The following is a 26,171-nucleotide window of genomic DNA, read 5'->3' on the forward strand; positions in this document are numbered from 1 at the left end:
ATTCCCCAGGCCCATGCTCAGCACATGGTAGATACTCAGCAAATACTTTTTGGAATAGAACCAACATCATTAGCTATGACCTATAAGGAGCGCTTTTCTTAGCAAATAAGACAAGGCTGTGGGCAGTAAGGAGTTGGGAGGGTGTCCAAAGATGATAAAGAAATGATGGACTCAAAAGGAGATTTGAAAAAGAAGAGACTAAACAGAGATGCTAAGTGCTGGCATTCCTTGCTCAATTGCTAAAAATGAGTCAGCAAGCACAAGGCCAACTTCAACTGCTAATAAGACAAATAAAATAGATAATGTAAGGGAAACAGCTCTACTAAGTCCAACATGCCTATCAACACTCACGTTCACACCTTCCTGCAAGCACCATTTATCCCACAGTGAGACACTTTAACGATGATCTTTAATAGGCCTGGCTTTCCTTGTAAAAAGAATAGAAGGCAAAGTGGAAATTCAAAATAAGTGCTGAAATCTTACTCAGAAAGAATGGAATAGATGAAAATATTCCTCTCACAAGGCGAAATTTGCCAGAAAAGTTTACCATCCACGATAAGGGTTATGATACTTGCTTCTGGCTGTTAAGCCATGTTGACAAGAAGGGATATTCTGGTTCACATTAAATTTAGGAAGAGTGTGTGGGATTTATTTTGAAAGTGGGTTTTTCACTCCCTTCCTTGCAGGGGAACTGAGGTTTCAGTTTCTAACCTTCCCTGGGCATTGAGGACTCAGTTCCTAAGGCTATAATTTCTACCTTCTCTCATAAGTTCTTTCTCTGTATTTTGGACATGGAGGGTTCTCCCCCCATCCCCCGCCAAGTTTAGATATGACTTATTTTAATTTTAAAGATATTTAATCTAGCATTCTATATGCCTGAAGCAGAATCCAAGAGAGAAGTTTAGCTTATGATCAATCCATCATGTTGATCTGAAAACATAAACTCTCCAGAGACAACGACAGACTTTACTCTTGGATAACAACATTCAACAGGGAAAAACAGAATCATGCATGATTTAGCCTTCATTGCAGCTTGTCCAAATCTTGAAAGTGGTGTGATTATAAGTCATGCATTTATACCAGGCATTGCTCCAAGTGTTTAGTACACAATAGTGAATGAGAGAGACACAGTCCCTGTGGTCTCATAAATTATTGGGACCGAAAAGTCAGTATGAGCCACTGGTAAGATGCGATTGACAAGATTTAATGCAATCATCTTTGAGATGAGGAATAATAATGGGCTTTAGATTCAGAAAGACCTAGAATAAAATTTTGGTTCTACATTAATTAACCAGGTGACCACAGAGTTCAAAAGTATTGTGCCATTTGCCAATAAGAAAATTGAGGCTTAGGGACATGCAGGTAACTTTTCTAAATTGTGTGGATTGAGTGTAGTTACTAAGTAAAGCACCTTTTATTTAGTTAGATGGAGTTCAAGAAATGTTAAGTTCCTTCTTCCCCCATTTCTCCCTCCTTCTCCCTTTCTCTAGACATCAATAGCAGGAGAATAGAGATAAGACCAAGGGATAAAATTGTGCAACTTCATTCCATATAAGCTGGACCAAATCTGGTGAACAGTATTGTGTTCTATGCACTAATTTCTTAAGAAGATTTAGAAATTTTCTATTCCAACCAAGGTGGAAGTTGGAATGAATGACCACCAAGGTCCCTTCCCCTTCCAATATTCTATGATTTTTATGGAAGGAGATTAATGAAGAATTTCAGTTATTCTACAAAAAGTCATGAATGTAATACAGTATTCCCATATTTCAGATTCCTGCTGCATTGCTTTAAAGAGTACAATCTTACACACACACACAAAAATCTCAACAAGCACAGAATCAAAAACTCATAAAAATTAGTATCTCCTTTCTAAGCATAAAGCTGCACATTTTTCAATACCAAAGATTAGAACCTTTTCTACTACATGCAACCTGATCAAAGAGAATGTCTGAAACAGCGCTGATGTTAAAATAATATTATGCAAATCAATTTTAAATCTAATCATGAATTAATACAGGGCCCATAAGTGTATAATTTGGGTAGAGAAACAGTCTAATCAATTTAAAGACATCTTTTTAATGTGATTCAAATTTTAAGAAAAAGCTAAAAGACACTTCTAGGTAATAGCTTCTCAAATGCACTTTGTCAAAGACATGATTTTTTATCTTTGAGGATGCTTTCATGACATCAGAGGGGTAAGATGGTAAGAACTCCACATGTACAAGATTTAATAGATGTTTAGGAATTAGTAACTGGACTCCCATTAAAAAGAATGAAGATTGGTTTGTCATATTTTATACAACTATTTGGACAAATGGCAGGAACCTAATAAAAATGTGTTGATTGAATTTGAGAGTAGCCTTCACATAGGTGAAATAATTTTTACCCAGCTTGCTTCCATAAACAATTTTTAGGAGGCTTATGCCAAATCACTTAAAGCTCTTACAATACTGAATAAAAGCCACACTGGATGAGAAGATAGTAAAGATCCTATGCCCTTCCTCAAACAGTGCACTCAGCTGTGTGTGACCCTTTGGCTCTGCACTTCCTAGAAGCCAAGGGAGACACAGGGGACACGTTCATTCTCGTTATTTGAGAAAAGGAACCCCTTTCTGATACTTAATTCTCAAATTAATGAGTCTTATGAGTTATCATATAGAGGGCACCAAACAACATACGGATAATGCCCCAAATTTGTTTTGAAGAGCTCCCAATGCAGCCGTTCTTTGGACATTTCTTGAAAAAAGCCAAGGACTTAATATTGAAAGGTGATTCTATAGAGATACTTCTGCTATCAGGTAGGTAAATGAAAGATTTGTTTTTCTTTTCCATGGGAGAGGGATGTCTTTATGTTTGAGATAAAGATGGAACTGGGCAGAAGTCCTGCAGGAGAGCTGCAGGCACACAGGTGTTCGGTGCTATTCACGAGCAATCCGCTTGCAGAACGGCATGGCTTTAAACTGACTGGCAACCCAGGCTGGGCACGGAAGACAGTGTCTTTTATGTTTCATATCGTTGCTTGCTTTACTGAACTCATTTCATTTAATAACCAATCAAAGCTCTCATAATAGAAATCGAGGCTGAAAAGTCTGACAGCTGGCTAAGGATCCATTACTCTGCATTTGTTGAGTGGAGGAGTGTACCATGCCAAGAATGCACTCTCTAATACATGGCATTCAGAACGCAATGAGGAAATTTAGCATTCAGGGTCACTTGGTGTGTAAGGTGACGGCTAGCATTTTTGACTTAGTTCAGCCTCAGCTGATATAGAAAAATTACCATAAAAATAAAGTGTTCGTACAGATGAGTTTCTCATTTGAATCTCTCTGTACATGTGTGTATGTATATATTGATATGTGTATATATGCATATAAACATATACACATCCATCTTACTGAATCAACTAATTGCTAAAGCACTATGTGCCAATTTGTAAAGTGTTCCTAGAACTCTGTTTAAGAGGCTGTATTGCCAATAATCTCAGCTGCTTTCAGCACCTACACACCCACACAGTTATCTTGCAACTGGGAGAACCGTAGGATGTAGAATTATTACTATGCATTTGTTCTGTCTTCGTTCTTCTGTTCTAGAGTTTTATGTCATCGACCATTGTTTATAAAGCCCCTGCTAACCCTATTCTTCATTCTACAATAAAAATATAATATACAAGTAAATAACATGTTTGTAGAATATCATTTGGAAATAGAAAGGCATTTAACACATTGCCACACTAGAAAAAAATTTTTTTTTCCTTGGGGCCAAAGTCTTTTATTACAAAAATGGAACAAAAACTTCGAAAACAAAATGATCATTTCTAATTTAATGGAAAATTTGTTACTTTTTATTGTTTTCTGTGTGAGAGCTAAATGCAACTTGAAAAATAGTTCTCGAAGCTCCCAAGGTAAAGAGACGTGTGAGTTACATATGCTTCACAAGGCCTCGGGCTCAAAACTAGCGTGAGTTAAATACAACTTAACACAGCACTTACTGTGTTAAAAACAACAGTAAACTACATACAATGGCAAAAGAATATCATGCTGACTTTTGCATAGTCCACAAAATCCAGAACAGATTATTCAAAGAACTTTCTGGAAGCTGACAAGCTTATAAAAGCAATCCTAATAAAAAAAAATTCTGCATATATAACAAAGTTACAGTGTGTCACTTGCTCTATAAATTGTCACTATTACCACTTGGAGCAGAACGAAATGTACATCTATAAAGATATATATGTGCATAATTTCATATTCCCAGACAAAACTGAAAAATTATATATGTTAAATAGTGTTTTAATTGCAACACGAAGAACTACACTAAATGGTTCATGATATGGTTCATGATCCCACAAGGGTAAAGTTGACCATAAATGCTGTCTAGTAAAATGGGGGGGGAAATGGCCTTTGTAGGCACCTGGGCTTGGGAGCAAATTCTAACTCTGTCCTGCATCTACCACCTCTAGCTATTACTTCATTGTTCTGAGACTCAGTTTCTCTATTAGTAAAAGAGAGATATTAAATATCCATTTTGCAGAGAGACGTTTTATGAATTAAAGGACAACGAATGATAAGTCCCTACTTGCTGTCATTTTTGTCAAATTATTAAATCAATCAGGAAGCTAAATGTAGAGATGTATTGTTCCTGTATGGCTTACCATACTGGCCATTATCATCAAGGTCATGCAATAGCTGACAAGATTTAAGACTGAAATTCAATATACATTATGTATTTTCACCTCTCAAATTCTATAATTGAGCATATATGAGACAGCAGGATGTAAGATTCCTCTGAAGACCAATTTGAAGAAAACTGCTCTAGAATATATGTGGGAACAATATTTAGGCATCACTAGAGCACTTCCATTTGTCAGCTTTCCGATAAATCTATATTCTTTGCCTATACTTACAGCAGTTGTTCTTAAAGCATTTGTTTCAAAAAGCAGTAGGCTCTGTGCTTTCACAGGTATCATTGTTTCATTGCTTCAAGTATGTGTTATATTTCCTTCCCATCCTACTTTGAAGACCCAGTGAAATATTTCTCATTCACAAAACCTTTCCATATCTACTCCAGCCCATGAGTTAGTGTCTAGCCTGAAAAAAGCTTGTTTGTGGCCACAGGCTGTCCTTCCTTGCTTAGCAATGGGTTAGGTGGGGAAGTTCTAGTCCATGCTTGGAGATGGGTTGAAGGTCCCAACATGATTATAGACCTCACACACTTGTAGGCACTGGCACTTTAAAAAATATATTTTTTTTTTCATATTTTCTACCAACAGAATTGTCATTTCCATTTTTATTATACACTTAAGTGAAAAATCTTTTAAATCTTTTAACAATCTTTTAACACTCTTTTAAGTTACCCAAGTGGAGATCATGAGAACTCCATTTTCAGCAATTGGAGTTCTGCCCAACAATGGCCTGCTGCATTTGCATGTGGTTCAACACACACTATGTTGGGCCTAAAACAGACTACAATCACACACTCTTCCCAAGCTATCCCAGTTAGTGGAAGGAAAGGGAACTCTGCTTCGTTTCACTCTCTGCCCCTCCAGACCCACCCTCCAGCCCTCTCCACCTTACATTGCACCCCAGGAAGCTGAGCTATAAAGACCACTCGTTGCATGGTTCCTTTCCACTGGCTTCCAGTTTGGCTTGGCCAATAGCCGGTGCTCACAGACTACAAGGTATAAAGACAGTGAGGCTAGGCATTTATTCCCCTGACTCCCTCCCTGTCAGGTTGTCATCATGTCCCGCAGCTCCTGCCAGTTGGCCCACTCCACAGCTACCAACTCCTGGATTTTGGTAACCATTTTCTCCTCTGGTCCTTTAGGCCTATGATACAACATGGTGGAAATGGCTCCTCTCTGTTGCTAACCCTGGAGTCTGGCACTGTTCCTGAATCTAGCCCACACCATACTGAACAGCCCTTTATTACTAACTCTCTCAAATAACACCAGTTTGATTATACCATCTGGTTCTTCCAGGTCCCTGACTGAGCCTTGAATCCGGCCTTGAAACACCAGGAAACGAGCCACTCTGGACCAAAGCATCATGGCTTGTAGTTATAGCAGAGCTAGTGCAGGGACAGCTGCAGTGAATAAACAGTAGCCTCTTTACTAGTAAAAGTTATAGGAAACTAACAATTGGACTTATGCTACAAACCAGTCAGGGTAAACCAGAAGACTTTAGTAAGAAAATGAGAATATCAATGAGCACTATACTGGAAGATAAATCTGGCTGAAGAATAGTTTATAATCTTGTGCAAATATCACGACCCACCAAAGTTTAGCTTTTTCTGCTTCTATCACCTCTGAAGCACCTCATTAAATAAGCAGAGAGAGATGGGCAAGATTCTTGAACTTCAATAAAAGGGCTGAGAAATATGAACACATATCGTCATGGACATAGCACTGAAGCCCACTAGGGCTATAGTATATTCTGGGCTGTACCTTCTTATTACATTATAGTACCTATAAATATCTGCACAGACATGAAAGTTTATTTGAATACAATACATTCATTGAAAATGGGAATCCTCTGAGGATCCAGTGTGCCACAAAAAAAAAAAAAGAAAGAAAATGGGAATCTTCTATTAATGTAATAGTGCTTTGCCCCATAATTTCCCTCCTAAGATCTTGTATTTCAAGAAACAACACTAGATTCTTACTTAGCAATGGGCTTCTCATCTAAATTAAGAACTTCTTCCTGAACTGCTGTCTGGTTATTCTTCTAGTGACCTCTCGTCTTCCATAATCCCAGACCTTCCCACTCGGACAATGTTCTCAGGAACATGTGCCCAGGGAAGTTCTTTCCTTCACTTCCCAAACTTACTCATACCCACCTTTCTTAATTTTCTTTCCTTTTCCTCCTCCTCCTCCTCTTCTCCTACTCCTTGCCACCCTCATTCAAGGACACCTCAAAGGAAAACAAATTAAAAAAAAAAAAAGTTCAGCTTGAAATGCACATTGAGATCTCATCCATATTCTGTACCAATTTCCAGACCATAAAACTCCTTACTGGCAGACAAAGTGTTCTTTGATAATGCTTGAAATAGCCCCTTTTACCTTGTGTTGAAAATAAAGCACACCTTGAATGTGCTTTTAAAAACAGTGGCATGTAACAACAGGAGTCAGAGGCCAAAAAACAGATTCTTCTTTCTTTTATTCCTTTTTTATTAACGAATGCAAAGATTCTTCTCACTAAACGTGCTTAAGAGAGAAGCCTGGCTGAGGGGCTCGGTGAGGGTGGCATCTGGACGGCGAGAGGCCTGAGGCAGCGCTGATGACCCTGCAGGTCGTTCACGGTGGGCCGGGCATGGCGCGCACTGTAACTGATGCTCACACCCACTGACGGCAAAGACAGCGTCCAGTCCACAGACTCACAACCTGGGCAACCGTCTTCTGCTACGGTCAATAATCACTCCAGCAGGAAGCACAGTGCCTGCACTTCAGGGCTCCTCACCCTTCTACGTAACCTCCCCCAACTCCCTCCCAGCTGCCCATCACGGTTTGCACAGGATAGGTACTCAGGAAAGAATCCTCGAATAAGGCTGACTCCATTCTTTCATTCAGCTTGCAAAGTCTGTCCCTGCCTCTGAGGCAGACTGATTTCCCTTCACCCTTGAGAGTCTGGGTTTGGGCAGGGGGCAATTATCCCAACTCCAGGGCTGCGAGGCCTCAGTTTAGCACATTCACTATATTACATGATTCATCTTCAAAGAACTTTCCCATCCGAAACTAATTAATCCTCCCCGCATCCCTGTGAGGTAAGTGCAGTGTGATCATCTCCAGGGTATAAGGAGGAAATTGGGGATGAGGAGGTTACAGGCTGTGCCAAAGGTAATTAAGGCTGTCTGCAGGGGAATGAAGTCATAACACAGCAATCTCAGATTCGGTTTCTCCATCTTTCACCACGCTTTGACCACCTGATCACTCTCTGGGCTTTGGCGAAGGTGCAGACAGAGTCTAGCAAACATGAGCATTTCAAAGAAAAACAAAGTGTTATGATTTGCCCTGGCCCCTTAAGACATCTTGCCTATAATAACTCAGTATTAGAAGTCACTTCTCTTGGATCTTTTCCAGGAAAGACGTGTTGCTAGGTAGATTTAGTACTGTATCCTGGGAAGAAGGCTGAGAATGATACATCCTCATCCACCTTCCTAGGAAACACACGGTGAGATCCACTCTCACGTCTCCAGAGGCTCAAGCCAGCGCACAGGCAGCCTTTGGGGTTCAGGGTTACTGCCCGTCCAGACCCATGAACCGCCCAGAGCAGAAGGATGGCACAGCTTCCTTGACACACTTGACCTGGGCCCCCGTGCTCTGGAGCACACTTTGTGTCTCTGAGCTCTCCCAGAGTCTGGCATATGGCAAACATTCCATCTTCTCTACCGTAGAGCTTTCTGACTTCGCTGAAGAAGACCCCAGCTATTTCCAAGGGAGGAACACGCTTCTACCACCAAAACATTGTCCTCTTTCCTTTGCTGGTTCCTCTTCCTCCTCCCACTTGCCCCGAGTTTCAGGCTTTTATGTTATTACTATTTACTTTCCTGTACTATGTTATACAGGACGTTATTACTAGCACTTTCCTCAGGATCACATTCACTGTCATGCATTCAACTCCCAATCCTATACTGTCAAGTTCTAAATCACCAGGCCTCTCCCTGACCTGAGGAGGCTGTATTGCAAATGATAATTTTCTGCCATTTTTATATAGTGTGAGTTACAGTAGATAATTTGCTATTTCATTTGAGGAATGACTAGTCTTAATAGACATTAAAACACTCTTTAATGTGCCAATAATTAAAACAGTGTCGTACTAGCGTATGAGTAGACAGACAAATGGAACACAATGGAAAGCCCCAAAATAGACTCAAATACATATGGAAATTTGTTATATGATAAAAGTGGCTTCTCAAACCAGCGAAGTAAGGATAGACTTTAAGAAGTTGAGCTGGCACAACCTAGTAGCCAGGAAAAAAATAAGGTTGGATACATACCTTATCCTATATACACAAAAAACAAAACCATAATAAAACCAGAAGAGAATATTTGAACACAGCATGGTATTAGATAATTTTAAGAAATTATTGGTATGATAATGATATGTAGGGTATATTTTTGGAAGCCCTTACATGTTATTGATATATATATAGATGTACTTATGAAGAAAATAATATGATGTCTGGAGTTTGTGTTTAATATACTCAAAATAGGTAGGAGAATAAATAAAACAGGATTGGTAAAATATTCCTAATTGTTGAAGCTGGATAACCTGGGGTCTATTATACTATTTTCTCTAATTTGTGTATGTTTAAAGTTTTCCATGATAAAATGGGTTTTTTTTTTTTTTGAAAGCCAGAAGAAAATATGAGTGACTTCTTTGAAGTAGGGAAAGGCTTTTCTAACTATGATTCAAAACTTAGAAAGTATAAAATTAAAGTTTGATAAATCCAACTACATTGAACAATAACTTCTATATGACAAAATATATCATAAGCAAAGTTAAAAACCAAATAACAACGTGGGGAAAATATTTTCAGCTCTCATCACAGACAAAACAATACACAATCTTACTAATATGCAAACAGCTACTAGAAATCAATAAGAAAATTATCAGAAATCCAGTAGAAAAACTGGCAAAGAACATGAATAGACATTTCATAGGAAAACAAATAATAGAGCACTAAACAGCATGAAAAAAGTTGAGCATATTCTCAATAGGAGAAAGGGAAATTAAAGTTATACTTTATAACTTCTAGATTTTGGCCAATCTGATAGACGAAAATGTTTTCTAACATTCTCTTTTGAGGAGATCATGGAACATCAGACATTTTTGCATATTGCTGGTGGGAATACAACCCTTGAGGACCAATTTGGCAATGTCAATAAAATTACAAATGCATTTACTCTTGACCCCAAAAAACCCTACTTCTGGGAAATTTTTTCTACAGGTAGACCTGCATACGTGCACAATGGTATATTGCCATGATGTTCACTGCAGCACTGTTTGTAAGAGCAAATGACTGGAGACAACCCAAGTACCCATTAATACACACACACACACACACACATGCACACATGTACACACACACATACAAATACTATATGTCACCTTTTGTGTTAGAGAGGGAACAGAATAAAAAACTCTATATGTATTTACTCATATATGTATAAATATACTAAGAATATAAAGGCAACTAATAAAAGTCATGGCCTGTAGGTCAAGGGGACAAAAGTGAGAAAGAGATTTCTCAGAGTGTAACTCATGAATGTAATGACTTATTCAAAAATCAAAACAAAATAATTCAATTGGCTCTATAGTTTATGGTTATGCACCTAATATATAGTTAAAGCTCAATAGTTCTCTCTAATGGACTGGTGGCTTGGAAAATCCAAACAGCAGATGGTACAAAATGGCACTTTCATTTGGCTTTGAAATGCCTCATTTGGGGGTGGGTGTCCCTGACATTCACCCTCCTAATGACATTCTGCAAATTCCACTGGTAAAGAACCCTGAGATCCTGGTAAAAATACAGTCCCAGGTGTCTAACGTAAGAGTAGATTAGGAATGAAGGTAAGGAAGATAAACAGCCAGGAAGCATTGCCTGACTTCGGAACAGGTTTAGCATTTGAGTGCACAGTATCTTGATTTGTTGGCTATTAGCACTTCTCTCTTATGCTATAGGCCAATGGGTGCTGATTTTTTCATCCTCAAAGTCCATTTCTATCTTGTCCTCAATCCAAACTTCAGATTCCACGTTTAGAAGCATTTATCTAAACTATATGTAGAAGATAATAATATTACCCATTTTTAAGGTTAAAAACACGCAATAGCCATAAAAAGTGTCTGATCCACATGCAACTAGATTATTACATTAACATGATAAATATAATTTTAGAGAAATGTAAAAAAAATATTTTTATACACTCATTAGCCCATAGTGTTTTAATGACCCTAAATGAACAATTTCATTTATGCTCTATGAAATAACAGAAATAGCTCAACATCTCCCCTGACTATATTTGAGGTTCTGAGATTCCAGATTTTAGGCTGTTGAGTAGGTAAGAGGAGGCGGCCTGAGAAACCTCACTTCTTAGCCCCTGGCATGAAGTCTTCTTAGGTAAGAGGGGACTATAACCCCGTCTGTCCCGTAGGAAGGGATGCAAGGGTTCCTTGTACACATACATCAAGGGGGGAAATTCCTGTTCTTTAGCTCAGTGAACAGCTAAATATTTCGCCATACCTGGGCTATTTCTCAGCGTTTCAGTTTCCTTACATGTAGAATCAGGTCTTAAAAGTCGGTGCATAACATTGGGCAAGTTATTGACCCTCAGTTTCCTCACTGTAAAAATGATATTATAATAATAAACAATGCCCTCCAGTTAGTGTTAATTTGTCTCAAGCACTTAGAATAATGCCTGGAAGATAGAAAGAACTCAATAAATACTAGTTACCCACATGTAACATCTTAGGGGTGAGTATGTTTAAAATTCTCTCTCTGGAGCCAGTCTTCTGGGTTACCTCCTCAGAAGATACGGAATACAGCTTCCGTCACCATTTTCCTTAGACTAATTACCTTCGGTACAAATGGAAATTATTGACTTTCGTAACTTTGTTAGAGTTGAGTGATTTACATAATCCTGTTGCTAGGAGGTCCCAGAACTGCATGCCTTTCTTTGACAAATTTGTACATCTTCCTCCAAAGGCAATATTTGTTCATCACATCTTGTCTGAGTAATGACTTTCGGCTGGGGGTTAGGTGGAGAACAGCAATCCCTTTCCCCACCCCCTTCCAGGGCTTGCAACACCAGAACAGAGAAAGACATTGTACACAGAGAAAGCCAGAACCAACCAGCCCTCACTGGGCTTGACAAGAGAGCTTAGAAGACACCCAGGGTAGGGCCTATTTACAAATGAAAAAACAGGAACTCCACTTAGACTCCAGAACCTGACACCTCTGAGTCTCTGTTTTCCATCACAAGGGGGGATGTTTAACTCATGATCTAGAAGAGAATGACAGAAAACATAGTTTAAAAATCAAACGTGTTTGTCTCTCTGCTCTAGTGTCTCTTCTTCATACTATCCAAATAAGAGACCAAAAGGAACTGGGAATGCTGTACCCAGGAAAAAACAATCTAGAATATTACAAACATGCTCCCCCAAGTCACTTGATTTTAGGGAGGCCAGTGGCTCATACCTATAATCCCAGCACTTTGGGAGGCCCAGGCAGGAGGATCACTTCAGGCCAGGAGTCCAAGACCAAGTTATCTGATCTTAAGGAAGAAAATGGAACCAAATTCTGTGTCCCTGATGGGAAATTGAAGGACTACTGTTTTCCTGGCTAAATGTTTTAAAAATTCACTTTTGCCACACTTGAAGTCTTTGGCCGTTATTTCTTTCCTTATACTTTCTTCATTTAAAATGCAAATTTTAATTGCTAATTTAATAATTTGATAAAATAATCCAATTTATACCCTCTAAGTAAAATAAAAACATTTATTTAGTTACCCAAGCACAATTTACGAGGCACCTAGTATCTACCAGGACTCATTTTGTTCATTGGTGTACCCTCAGTTCCTGCCATCAGGGAATCCCACTTTCCAATATTTTGCTAATGATTTCCTCTATGTGTTGCCATGCAGAATAAGTTCCTTTTTAAGCTAACATTTATTGAGGGCTCATAGGTGTCAGGCATCTAATACCATTAATTCATTTAATTCTCATAATACCCTTGCAAGGTAGGCATTATTATTATCCCCACCTTATAGGTGAGGAATTTGAAGTTTAAAGAGGGGTTGAGTACCTTGTCCAAGGTTACAAAGTTAGTGAATCATGGATAGAATTTAAATTCAGGTCCAATTGCAAACCCCTCCATCTTAATCCCTACATTATATACTGCCTTCAAAACTTCTTTGCTATGGTGGGTATATTTAGTTTATAATAGTCTCTTCTGCATTTTCTTTGTTTGGTTTATTGTGATTCTCATCTTCTTCTGTACAAAGCCTTTATAGCATATAGAAAATGATAGTTTTGCAACAATCGTATCAAGTCATGGGACCATGGCTGAGGAGGCTGAGAAATGACAGCCATTTGTACATAAATATTTAAATATATGCAATACACTTCATTTAGTGCATTATTCAAATCCTAGGCTTATACAAAAAAAAGTTTCCCGAACTTACCAGATGCTTCCTTTGTGATCTCAATGATTCTCAACCAAACGGGACTCAAAGGCACACCCCAGAGATATTGCAGGTTCAGTTCCAAACCATCTCAATACAGTGAGTCACATCACATGCCTTCCTCACTAAGCTTAAGCACGTCTAGCTTTTGATTTAATGTGAGAGATGTGAGACTCTTCCTTTCACTTGAACCCTTAGAGGCCACTGTTGGCTTATTAAGTGTCTTAATTTCAATATTGTTGTGTCTCAGGGAAAAGGGAGGCCCAAGGAGAGAGAGAGATAAAAAGAGAGAGACAGAGAGAGAGATGGGGGAATGATCGATTGCTGAATCAGTCAGAACACCCACATTTTATCAGTTAAGTTTGCCATCTTACACAGGTGTGGTTCATGATGCCCCAAAACAATTACAGTGGTAACATCAAAGATCACTGATCACAGATCACCATAACAGATATAATTATAATGAAGAAGTTTGAAATACTGTGGGAATTACCAAAATGTGACACAAGAGACATGAAGTGAGCATATGCTGTGGGAAAAATCGTTCCTATACTTGTTCAAACCTTGCCACGGACCTTCGATTTGTAAAACATGCAGTATCTGCAAAGTGCAATAAAACCAAGTGTGCCTGTATTTTCTAAATCGGCCTCCTGATACCTACACCTGGTCCCTGATGTCATTTGCCTCCCTTTCTGCCAACCCCAAACTGACTAGGGAGGAAACCAGTTGGAATTCTCTCTCTCTCTTCCTTTCCTCCTTTTCCAAACCTTGCATTTCCCCTAAAACCACCTAAGCCAAAGCCAGAGTTCAGTGAACTGAGTGTGATTACACAATTATAAACCAGCTCAGAGAGTAGCTCTAATTACTCTAATCAAGGATACGTTCCCAGATTGGAGGAGGCCTGACCGCCTAGAACGCTTGCTCCCTCTCTGTGGGCGGTGTGTCAGCAGATGGCAAACACTGCTGCTGTTTTGCCAGGTTAATGTGAGATTGTTCTGGTTTGGGGCTTCAGACCCTCATTATTCTCCTCAGTGACTTCTTTAATTGGTACACTGGAAAAAAAAAAACAACTTGCTTTCAATCGCAGAATGTCCCAGAAGCCCATGCAACTGTCGGGCGTGGTGCCAGATCCTTCAGTGGGAAGAAGCAAATAAGAAAACGTGTGCAGGAGGAGATGCCTGTCTCCCTCTCGCTATATACACGCAAGCCCCCTGATGGCAGGGGTAAGCTTTCATGCCTAGCAATGGGCCCCCCGGCACAGAGCAGAGGCCCAGTGGTTTGCTGGGTATTGTGGAATGCAGAAAGGAGGTGAGAAAGCAAATAAGCAGTGCTCCTTATTGTCTTTTAAGGAGCACTCTGTGGGATGATGAATTTAATAAGAAGAAAAAATGCTTGCACAAGGGATGTGCATATCACATACTACACTTAAACGCTGAGAAGACAGGGACTTATTAGTGTTCTAAGCCACATGGCCAGTCTCAGTACCTGTTTGAGGGCAATGCTTATCTGGTCTCTCACCTTAAGGCCAAACAGTTAGAGGTGGCAAATCTGTATTAGAAAGAGAGAGAAAGAGGTAGAAGTGGAAGTGCAGAAGAAAAGTACCAAGCTGACATTGAATCCTGAGCTTCCTGATATCAGGAAAGTAACAGCTGCAGCAATGATCAACATTCTAACAAGCTCAATTTGGTTATAAAATCCTTCAAGGAAAATTCCAGAACCCCAGGAATTTAATACCTAAAAAGGCCTACTAGGTGGCTGTACACAAAAATACAGCTTTGCCTTCTCAGGTTTTCACTTAACTTTCTATACTTTTTGGGAACGGTAGGAAAGTTGAGAGCTGTTGCAAGAGTTCCTTTATGAGGCTGGGTTTGCTGGGCCCTGCAGAAGGACAGATCTAAGAAAACTCGGCAGAGCTCTGCAGCTGCTCCGCGGCCACACACTGGTGAGTGTACTGCACGTAGCTGGCTTCCTTTCGTGTAGGTCATAAGGTTATGCATTGGACTAGGAATGTCATGTTTTGGCATCATCAACCCAAACTTACCTTTGGAGTTTTTCTTAGTAGAGAAAGCATTAATCAAATAAACTTAAAATGAAAAATATATGTACATACGTATATATGTATACATACACACATACATAGAGGTACATATATGGATCTTTTTATTTTATCCATTTCATAAGCATTCTTGAGCACCTACTGTGCACTATATAAGGAACTAAAAGTAGAAACTTAAGTAAGACATGGTCCATGCCCTAAAGTGATTTGACTATAGTGATGAAGGTAGTCTAGGCACAAATGGCAAACACGTGGCAGTTGCCACAGGGACAGTGAATTATGGAGCATTACTAACTCTGCTACATTCATTCTTCTAAAATGCTAGCAATTCTTGTAGCTTGTAGTAGGTAGGGAAGCATATTATTTATGCTGAAACCATGCAGAAATGTTCCCAGAAATAAGCACATCTGCAAAAAACAAATCTACACACATTATAGATTGGCCAAGTAGAATAAATGTCTCAGGAAAGGGGGAAGGGAAAGAGAAGGGAAAGAGAAGTGGAGGGGAGGGGAGGGGTGGGGGAGGGGAGGGGAGGGGAGGGGTGGGGAAGGGGAGGGGAGGGGAGGGGAGGGGTGGGGAAGGGGAGGGGAGGGGAGGGGAGGGGTGGGGAAGGGGAGGGGAGGGGAGGGGTGGGGAAGGGGAGGGGTGGGGAAGGGGAGGGGAGGGGAGGGGAGGGGTGGGGAAGGGGAGGGGAGGGGAGGGGAGGGGTGGGGAAGGGGAGGGGTGGGGAAGGGGAGGGGAGGGGAGGGGAGGGGAGGGGAGGGGTGGGGAAGAGGAGGGGAGGAAAACAGCAAGCACCCTGGCTGAGGCTCTGTCTACCTGGAACTGGGCAGTCTCATACTTTGACGATTTTCAGCAAACTCCATAGCTCTTATGTCCCCATTCTTGGTTCAGAAATTCTACACTTCCACTAAAGTGTGATTCCTCCAGAAGCATAAGTATAGTAGATACGCCAAGCTTGGAAAGTAAAAAAATAAAACTTTACTGATCACCAGCTTACCCTTTGCAAATTAAATCTCCAGTGTAGTAAGTAGTACCCAGAATGCCCCTGTTTCCCTAACAGGAGTTTATACCAATATGCTCACCTTATTTTCCTGAAGGTATTCTAGTTATCTTTAAAACGTGATATATTTCCCTATGATCCAAAATGAAATAATTTTCACTTACAGGAAGAAGTATTTGCCATCCACTTACTAGAGCGCTAGGAGCATTCACTCTGATAATGGACACAACTTAATACAAGAACCTTTGAATGCAAAGTCGTGTGGACTGTGAAAATACATAATCTCTTCAAGCCACCAAAGGGCTGTTTTGCTATTTCTAAAGCAGCAGCCCCCTCAGTGAATAATGGCATCATTCTGACAGCCTGGGCAGCGTTCTTTCTGGCTGGGACTTTCTCCTGGTTGGTGGTGAGCACCCACAGAGCTTTAGAAAGGATACGCTGACTCAAGGGACTGGCAGCTAGACTCATTCTAACTGGTCCTAGAACTGAGTTCCACTTGAATTAATTTTCAGGAGAGTACCTAACCCAAACAACTTATTCACTCAGCTTGTTAAGGTCCTCCACGTCCATTTTAAACCCTGAGAATATCCATCTTGCTTTGGGAGGACTGAGGATTGCCAGAATTTCAAGCAGTCTTCTGATGAATACCTGACCTCTGCTGCCAGCACACCACAAATAGCAGGTGCTTGGAGGTTATCAGAGACCAAAATTCCGTTAAACAAATCTATATGAAGTACCTACTGTGTGGCCAACACTATGGCAACCACTGTGGAGTTTTACAATATAAAAAAAAACAACCTTTGACCTAAAGAACTGGTGACACATGAAATGACTAGAGTAAGCAAAAGGCAGAGTGTAACTAAGAATTAAAATGAGTACTATAGGCTACAGTAAGTGAGAGTGATAATACCTAATGCTAATGCCTTATTATTATTTAAGAACAAAAACTAAAATACACAGAGTGCTTAAAATTAAAGCACATTCACCATACAATACCTCTTTTGATTCTTACAACCACATGGTGAAGCAGGTAAGAGAGAGAGTATATTACTAACCCCATTATATAGATGAGAAAACTGTGACCAAAGAGGTCAAGGGGCTTAGCCAAGGGCACCTTGCAGATAAGCAGCAGAATTCCAGGAAGGTGGCCCTAGCGTCTCTCCCTGTTCTGTAATCTCACTGCCACACCCTGCTGCCTCTCGCTAAGTATCACGGGAGGGAGAAGAGGGTGAGCAGTAAAGGATATTGGTGAGGGACAAAAAGGACGTAGGGTGTCCATGGGGAAAAGCATACAGTGAGATGGGCAAAGAGTACGACCACAGGCTTGGGGGCAGAGAACAGGGAGAGAATGACTTAGTGAAATGGATGTGTATTAGAAGGCGGTTTGATAGGAAAATTAAAGCCTCCTGGAGGATTCAGAAAGTTAGGAGTTGAGTTTTGGTCATTCAAGCAATGAGACTCTTTTGCAAAGGAGACTTCTAGGATCAATACAGAGTTTAAAAAGTTGATATGGTGCTCGTGTGGTAGAGGGGTTTGAGGGGTAGAAGGTGGGGGGCAGAGTCTGGGTTTCTGGAATCTGAGGGCAGAGGGTAAACTGAGGGCCTGACAGAGTTCTGAGATATCGAGGGAGCTTGTTAGAATTCATCACCCAGATTCATTGGTTCCTCTGCTGTCACTGAACAACAGCAGAGCTAAAAGGCTCTGGTTACAAGAACAGGGCATAGAAAAGAAAAGGACGATTGGTGTTTACAAACTTAACATAGATTAAGTCATTTTAAGTTGGTTCACTTAAAACTTGTAAGGTACGCTGTCTCCAGGATTCAGGATTAACAAAGGTAAAATTACCTGCGTTTCCAGGCCTTCGTTTAATGCAACTTCCTGCATTCAGCCAGTCTGCTATTAAACTGCAATGGAGGCGGCCCCACCGGCCCGCTGGAGTTCCAACAGAGGAAGGGGATTGGAGTGTAGTGGGAGGTACTCTGGGTCCTTAATCCCCATTTAAGTGAGAATAGATCAGATTTTAGGATATTTCACAAAATTTCCTTTAGGCAAAGGGTTCCATAGCTTAAAACATCTGAAAAGCCAGTGATCTAGTCCAAGCCCAGCCATAGGCAGACGAGGAAACAGGATCAGAGAGGGGTGCAGGGCCTGGTGCAAGGTCACAGAGCAGGTAAGGCCCTTTGAGGGGCTTTTTCAGGTGCATTAAATTGGCCAACCAAGGACTCGGAAAACAAAAATCATTTCATGTACTTTGAAGTCATGGGGCCAGGATTCTTTCCAGGCCCTTTGTGTGCCTGTGGCACAGCCAGCGCCCAGACGCCCTAAGCAGGCCCAGACTGAGGATGGGGACATAGCTCCCGGGGACACCAGGCCAGGCTGGGCCTCACAGCAGCAGGAGACCTGCAGACCCAGAGCCTCCTGCCTACAAATAAAACTCAGGGAGCTTCTAGTAAGAAAAGAGTCTAGGTAACACCTGCTCTGACTCATTCATATTTCAACTCTTGCTTACTTCTTTTGGGCTTCATTTTAGTCTCCTTTTTGGAGGCTAAGGCCAAAACAAAACAAAAAGCAGGACCACCACCACCAAAAATCACCTTAAGAAAAGGGCTGCATGTGCCCTGGGGAAGATAAAGAAGTGCTGCAGGTTTGGAATTCTCACTGCTACCAAAGAATTATGACCCAGAAGCAGGGAATCATTAAATCCGGCTGGTTTCACTTGTATAACAGCATATAACATTGTACCGGCTACCGCACTGCCCGCTGAATCAGGAAGTTTAGAAAGAAAAAAGCCCAGCAGAGCCCCTAGTAAATCTGTCTTTTTGTATTCCAATCATAAAAAAGCATTCCCCGCACTTTTTCACACAGGGCCTACCGTCACCTTAACTATGTTTATCGAGACAGACAAAGTGTCTTCGCTGAAGCTAGAGCATTTCTCTTCTTTGACAGCAAACACTGATTAAATCTTCTCGGAGAAAAGTTAGGCAAACCAAAACCCACCTTCTTGCCAGTTACAAAGGGACGGACTTTTCAATTCTGGCATTTCTTTTCCTTATCTTATTGTCAGGAAAAATAAATAAATAAAAGTGATTGAATTTTGTAGAAAATTTCTACTGAATTTATAGTGTTTTATGTTTTAACTTAGCTTGAAAGATTTCCTACCAGTTTTATGGATTATCTAATCTAACTAAAAGAATTCCTAAACCGCCTAGGCTTCTTATTGTTAATTTAGAAGAACTGGGGAGAATACAGATGATATACAAACCAACAGTGCCAGTTAAGCTCTACCCTGGCAGGACAGCACGTCACTGTTTTAGGATGGAGAATGCTGGAGGGATCGTGACTTTGCTTACAATGATATTAGTGGCAAGAGACATAATTCATAAATTATGAATTATCAGCTCTCTGAGAACTGATTAATTCCTGGATATGCTGAATGCCTGGTTTAAAAAATAACAAATCAAAATGACCTTTTGGGCATTCACCAACACTGCTAACAGAAATGCATCGCAGTTAGAAATCTAGGGAAAAATCACATTTGCGGCACATGTGCTGATCTGAGCAACAGAGCCTGTCTTTTTAATCATTCCTGTTAGGAATATAAAATCTCCTTAAAATAAGTCACACAGCTCTCTACATTTCGTGAGCAATTCACCAACATGAAAGCTCCAGATTTTATAATAGTTACTGGCACTGCCAGCTAGCTGCTGAGGGTGATTGAGATGGGTAGACTTGGTTTGAGAGTTAAAATATCTTGTGCTGCCTCTGAGAGTTATCTGTATAATTGCAAGGCTTTCTAATTCACATCCAAGATCCATCATTATCCCAGGAAAAACTGAGGCTATCTGATTTCCAGCCTGATAACTCAATGCACAAACCTCCCTTCGGGTTCTTCCGGAAGGACCAACACTTCAGCATCACTGTGGAAAGGGAAGGCAGGTCCCCAGCATGCACTTCTGCCTCTGGCCTGTCACTAGTCAGTGACTCTGAAATCAGCGTGTACAGCCGGAACGGCCTTCCCTGGCTCCCAAACTTGGGAATCTACCAACTGGCTAAGGAAGGAACAATGAATAATCTCTTGACCATTGGAGGAGCCAGATAAGAATGAAAACTGATAGATGGATACTTTTATTTTTGAGCTGAATTTAAAAAAAAAATGTAATCTCCATCCTCCCAAGCTCTAAAGGGCTGCTTTTCATTCCATCGGGGAAGGCGGAAAGCGTGCTTTGTGCAAACTAGCCTGGCCTTTGACGGATTTATTGACAAGACCTACTGGTTAGAGTAAGTACGGGGATGCATCATTTGTTGAGAAAGAGAAGAATATATACCACTGACAGGTTTCCAGGAGCTCATAAAACAGTCGTTAGGCTTAGAAGACCATGTCTACATGTATTAGTATTGGGAAGAAAGCATTAAAGGCATTTCTCAAGTTTAAAGGAAAACAAAATTTCAAAACCAAAGTGAGTTAGCTGCCAGTGTCCGTCTGAAAGTGGACAGAGACTGCGAGTGCTTTAACTCCGACAGACTCTGCTCTGCGAACAGGGGCTACACTATGTGACCTCGTGTCTCATGGGGGCGAGGGGGAGAAAGTGGTAGAAAACGGGCTTTTAGTTAATTTTGCACTGACCTGTAGATAACAGCAATGACATGATGTTGTCTTTATAATATTTTAGATTTTCAAAGGATGAAAAATAAATATCAAAGCTCTGGCATTACTGGATGGCAACAGAGGAAAGAACGATGAACCACTGTCTATATGCTACATTCCACATAAAGAGACTACACTGGAAGCCTGATCACTTCTCAGCCTGAGTGTCCCTAATGGAACACAAGATATTCTTAAGGCTTAGTGTATCCTGGATTTCATTTGAGTCACGGATTCCTTGTTCAGAACCAAAACTTAGAAACTGCTAGGAATTGTTGAACCTAAGCAAATTGCTTACCTTCTCAGAGTTTCCATTTCCTCATCTATAAGTCTGGACAGTAACATGTATATTTCAGGGCTGTGGTGAGGAGTAAATTACAAGAAACAGTGAGAATTAAATTAAATGAATTAACTATAAAGTATGTTTCACAATGCCTGGCATATAGTAAGTGCTCAATAAACGTCAGCTCCCTTTCAGTTTTTTTTTTTTTTTTTTTTTTTGCTTTCAATTGTGGAAAAGAAATTCTTACAGGAAGGCAAAAGTGCCAGGTTGTACAAGCAGATGATGCAGGTTGAGCTTTCTTGCTGCTTGGATGGCAGACTGAGATGAACGACCATCAGTCCCATAAACCAGCTCTGCACACTCGCCTGCTGAAGCTGCTGGTTACAGGGAATGGATACTGAAGTGCCCGGCAGGGATGAGATTTGCTGCAGAGCATTAGCCATCTACTCCAGTCCCTTGCAGATCCCATGGCAAAGCATCCTGTCACTGACTCCCAAAACATGGGCCCTCTAAGCCAAAAATCAATGCATGAGTTGTTTCACTGCCCCTGGAACAAAAAAAGCAATGCTACTGGCTCCCCAAGAAACAAGGTGAAGAGGAGTCAGAGACAGGAGGAAATAGCCAAACAGAAGAAGAGCTGAGGTAACCAAATATAATAAACATCTCTCTCTACTGCCAGGACACTAAAAGCAGAATCCCAGCCAGCTTTGTGAGTTACCACCTTAGCCAACTTGCTACATGTTTGATGGGAACAGAGATCCAACAATGGAAAAATAAAAGCATTTCCTCACCAAATGAGGGGTAGTCAGAAATGCATTTGAAGAAAAATGGCATTGGAGTGTTCCAGGTTGAGTCTCTCCGTGCGATGCTAATCGGCTCACGTGCTTGGGGGACGTGTCTCTAACTGCGAATGCTGCCAACTCCACCTGCAATCTAAAAAACCAGGCTGCACATTTGGTTCCTCAGGCTCTCCACAAGTAATGACTGAAACAATGTTTTTCATGCTCTACAAAATGCAAACACAGCTGAATTGTTCCACTTCAAATCTCCACAAGCAATTCCACTGAGGATGAAAGCAGGTAAGACATTTCAAAGCAAAGATGGTCGGATGACTTGGGGGCGCAGGAATGGTGGGTGTGTGTATGGGGGAAGGTCTCTTTTTATTAGAGTTAGCCCTGGTTGAAAGCATAGGTGCTACTCCAATTTTAAAATCTGTCAGATATGCATTCTACGTGGCTGCATGTGATGTCTTTTAGAGTCAAATCCACTGCCTTCTGTGGACTCTGGGCTGCTATCATGCCAGGATGCAGGTGGCTCCCAGACAGGGCCTATCAACTGCCTATAGTCATGTGTTTCACCTGAATGCCCCACAAAAGTCAAAAATCAGACATAGTTTGGAAGTCTGCGCATCACGTGGTTGAGGAACGGGCAAGAAAGTCAGTAGATTACACGGTTACATGACCAAGTGCGAGTCAGGGGTCTGGGGTGAGGAGGTCATGTGGACAGGCAGAGGGGCCTGCACAGGCCAGACGGGGAATCCAGGCTCCTCCAGGCAGTTTGTCCAACAGAGGCTTTGTTTCTTTCTTTGAATGCCCTTTCACACTTTCTAAAACTGATGATCGATTGCTTATTCTGTAAGGGCCAGCTCAAATTTTATTTCCCTTGCCCTTGAGCTCACAGGCAGTTGTCTGCTCTCTTGGCTATACCTTAACTAGGACTTATTTACTATATTATGTTTATAAAACTCCATCTTTATTACACAAGTAACACACACACACTCATGTGCCTCATACCAACGTTTGCCTCACGGATGTACCACAACAGTGGTCCCATATGATCGTAATGGAGCTGAAAAATTCCTATCACCTAGTGACATCATAGCCATCGTAATGTCCTAGCACAACACGTTACTCACATGTCCGTGGTGATGCTGGGACAAATAAACCTACTGTGCTGCCAGTCATATAAAAGTACAACACACACAATTATGTGCAGTACATAATACTTGATAATGGTAATAAATGACTATGTACTTGTTTATGTATTTCCTATACATTTTTTAATTATTATTTTACAGTGTACTCCCTCTACTTATTAAAAAAAAAAAAAAAACTTCACTGTAAAATAGCTTCAGGCAGGCCCTTCAGGAGGTATCCAGAAGAAGGCATTGTTATCATAGAGATGGCAGCTCCTTGCATGTTATTGCCGCTGAAGACCTTCCATTGGGACGACATGTGGAGGTGGAAGACAGTGATATTGATGACCCTGACCCTGTGCAGGCCTAGGCTAATGTGTGTGTTTGTATTTGTTTTTAACTAAAAAGCTTTAAGAGTTAAAAAAAATTAAATAGAAAAAAGCTTATAGAATAAGGATATAAAGAAAACTATTGTTGTGCAGCTGTACAATGTGCTTGTTTTAAGCAGTGTTATTAAGAGTCAAAAAGTTTAAGAATATTTAAAAGTTTATAAAGTCAAAAAGTTACAGTAAGCTAAGATTAATTTATCATTGAAGAGAGAAAATTTTTCATAAATTTAGTGTAGCCTAATTGTACAGTGTTTATAAAGTCTGCAGTAGTTACAGTAATGTCCTAGGCCTTCCAATTCACTCACTACTCTCTCACTCACCAACTTTTCTGGAGCAACTTCCAGCCCTGCAAGCTCCATTTGAGGTAAATACCCTATATAGGTGTACTATTTTTTATCTTTTATACCATATTTTTACTGTACCTTTTTTTATGTTCAGATACACACTCACCACTGTGTTACAGTTGCCTACAGTATTCAGCACAGTAGCATGCTGTGTAGGTTTGTAGCCTAGGAGGTACGGGCTACACCATATGGCCTAGGTGTGTAGTAAGCTGTACCACCTAGGTGTGTGTAAGTGCACTCTATCATGTTTGCACAATGACAAAATTTTTTATATCTCTTCCCTTCACTAGACTATAAACTTTTTGAAAGCAGGAACCATGTCTTGTGAATTGAGTACTAGACTAGACATGGAAGAGTCACAAATAAACATCTCTTTGACTTAGTCAATGAAGGTGCAGATTGTTAAGTAGTTGGTTTGTGAGTAAGAAAGAAGTGGTAAGTCAGGTCTAGCATGGGTGAACCCAGGTAAAGTACAGCCAAACAAATCTCCCTGCCTTTGTGACATGGTTATAGGCTATCACATCAGTGGAATTCCATATATGACCTAGATTTTGGCAAGGTAGTACATAAAAGTTTTTATCCTTGGGGAAATGATAGCAAATTATGATCTGCTAAATCATGTTTTTTAATAGACAAACCTCAACCCTAAATGTTCTAGTGGTATACTGCACAACTCTTTCTTTTTTCCTCTCCTCTCCTCCCTGCTCTTCCCCTTCCCCTCCCCTCCTTTCCTTTCCTTACTTTATTCCGATTAACATTTTTACCAACAACTTGAATGAAGGTAAGAAGGCTTCTTATGAAACCTAATGATGGCACAAAGCCAGGAAAAGCAGCTACTATGTTTCATAACAGAATTAAAGTCCAAAATAAGACTTGATAAGATATTAAATATAAAGTTGTGCATTTTGGTTTAAACAATCCACAGCATAGGCACAGAATAACCAAGACCTTACTAGATAGCAACTAGTCTATATGAATTATGAGTAATTGCAAACACCATGTCTTTTTTAAAAAATACAGTAATTGTGCTGCTGCTTCAAGAAACTAATGCACTACTGAGCCTCATTTTTAGATAACAACATCTGCATCAAGCAAAAGTCTTCTTCATGAGTGTATTGGGGTTTTCCAGAGCAATGGAACCAATGGGACATACATACAAAAAGATTTATTAAAAGGTATTATCTCATGAGGTTAGAGAGACCAAAAAGTCCCGTTTGCCATCTGCGAGCTGGAGACCAGGAGCGCTGGTGGTACAGTATGAAGCCCTCAGTCCACGTCCGAAGACCTGAGACCCAGGAGCACCAAGGGCAGAAGATCCACGTCTCGGCTCAAGCAGGCAGACAGAGCAAATTCAATTTTCCTCTGCCTTTTTGTTCTATTCAGACCCTCAGTGGATTGGATGATCCATCATAGTAAGTCTGATCTCCTTTGGAATCAGTTCTGATTAGGAGGCCTATAGAACCAGACATCCCGGTTGTACCCATGAACTTGACACAATCACACACTGCATCAGCTCCAACGTGAAATCACCTATCCCAGGAGAGCTTTGCCCTTTCAAACCCACACATGTGGTCAAGCAGCTTTGCAGCTCAGGATGACTGGCCTGGGGGAGGAGGAGCTTACTGTTGACACCTTAATGGAAGGAGGCATATGGAAAATGAGGCAGAAATGAGCCAAAAGGACAAAGGGTAGAAAGAATGGGCCTGGAAGCCGGAAAGCAGGGAGCCTGGACTGAAGACCCACAACTCCAGATGGAGAGGGGTAATGACCATGTCGTGGGCTCCCACACAGATCATTGGTTTTTACTGCAGATCCTGGGAAAGGGACCACAGAACACATTTCAGTAGTAAAGTATTTTCTTCCTAAACCAACACAACTACTTCTTCTGCAACAGAAATAGCCCCAACGTTCTTATATCTCTAAATAGTGGAGAATAGCATTGAAAAAAATTTTTTTATTCAAAACCTTTTCCCCCATCCCTATGTTACTGCAAACATGTGGCCTTTCTTGAGTCCCGCTGTTGATGTCCGGTGACCTCTCGCTCATATACACGAAACAACAAAAATAGGCTGGGGACACAGGGCCAAAAAAATAATAATAATCAGACTTAAAAAAAAAAAAAAGCCCTCACATAAGGAATAAGAAAAACAGAATTCCTATCCTTGAGTTATAAAACCTGAAAGAGAAGGGGAATTTTATAGACCCAGAAAGTGATCAAATGAAGAGAAAGACATCATAGTCTACTCAAAAGGTGATAAAATATTTTATTTGTTTTTTGGTTGTGAAAAAGAAAATAAATCATTAAAATGACTGTCAGAATGCCTCAAGGATAAGGGCATCGAACAGAACTTGGCTATAA

General features: G+C 40.6%; 1 protein-coding gene across 4 annotated transcripts in view; it reads right to left on the minus strand.

Moving 5' to 3' along the window:
• The window catches only part of LYPD6B (LY6/PLAUR domain containing 6B), a 160,546-nt gene that overhangs the window by 14,164 nt on the left and 120,211 nt on the right, over positions 1 to 26,171 (minus strand). The window contains exon 4 of one of the 4 annotated variants that reach the window (XM_045559216.1): positions 6,838 to 6,911. The exons of the other annotated variants lie outside the window; for them this stretch is intronic. The gene's annotated coding sequence lies outside the window, so the exon portion shown is untranslated. The remainder of the gene's footprint in view (positions 1 to 6,837; positions 6,912 to 26,171) is intronic. 4 annotated transcript variants of the gene reach the window in all.

The sequence above is a fragment of the Lemur catta genome, chromosome 8, assembly GCF_020740605.2.
Source record: "Lemur catta isolate mLemCat1 chromosome 8, mLemCat1.pri, whole genome shotgun sequence".
In the NCBI taxonomy this organism is placed as follows: Eukaryota; Metazoa; Chordata; class Mammalia; order Primates; family Lemuridae; genus Lemur; species Lemur catta.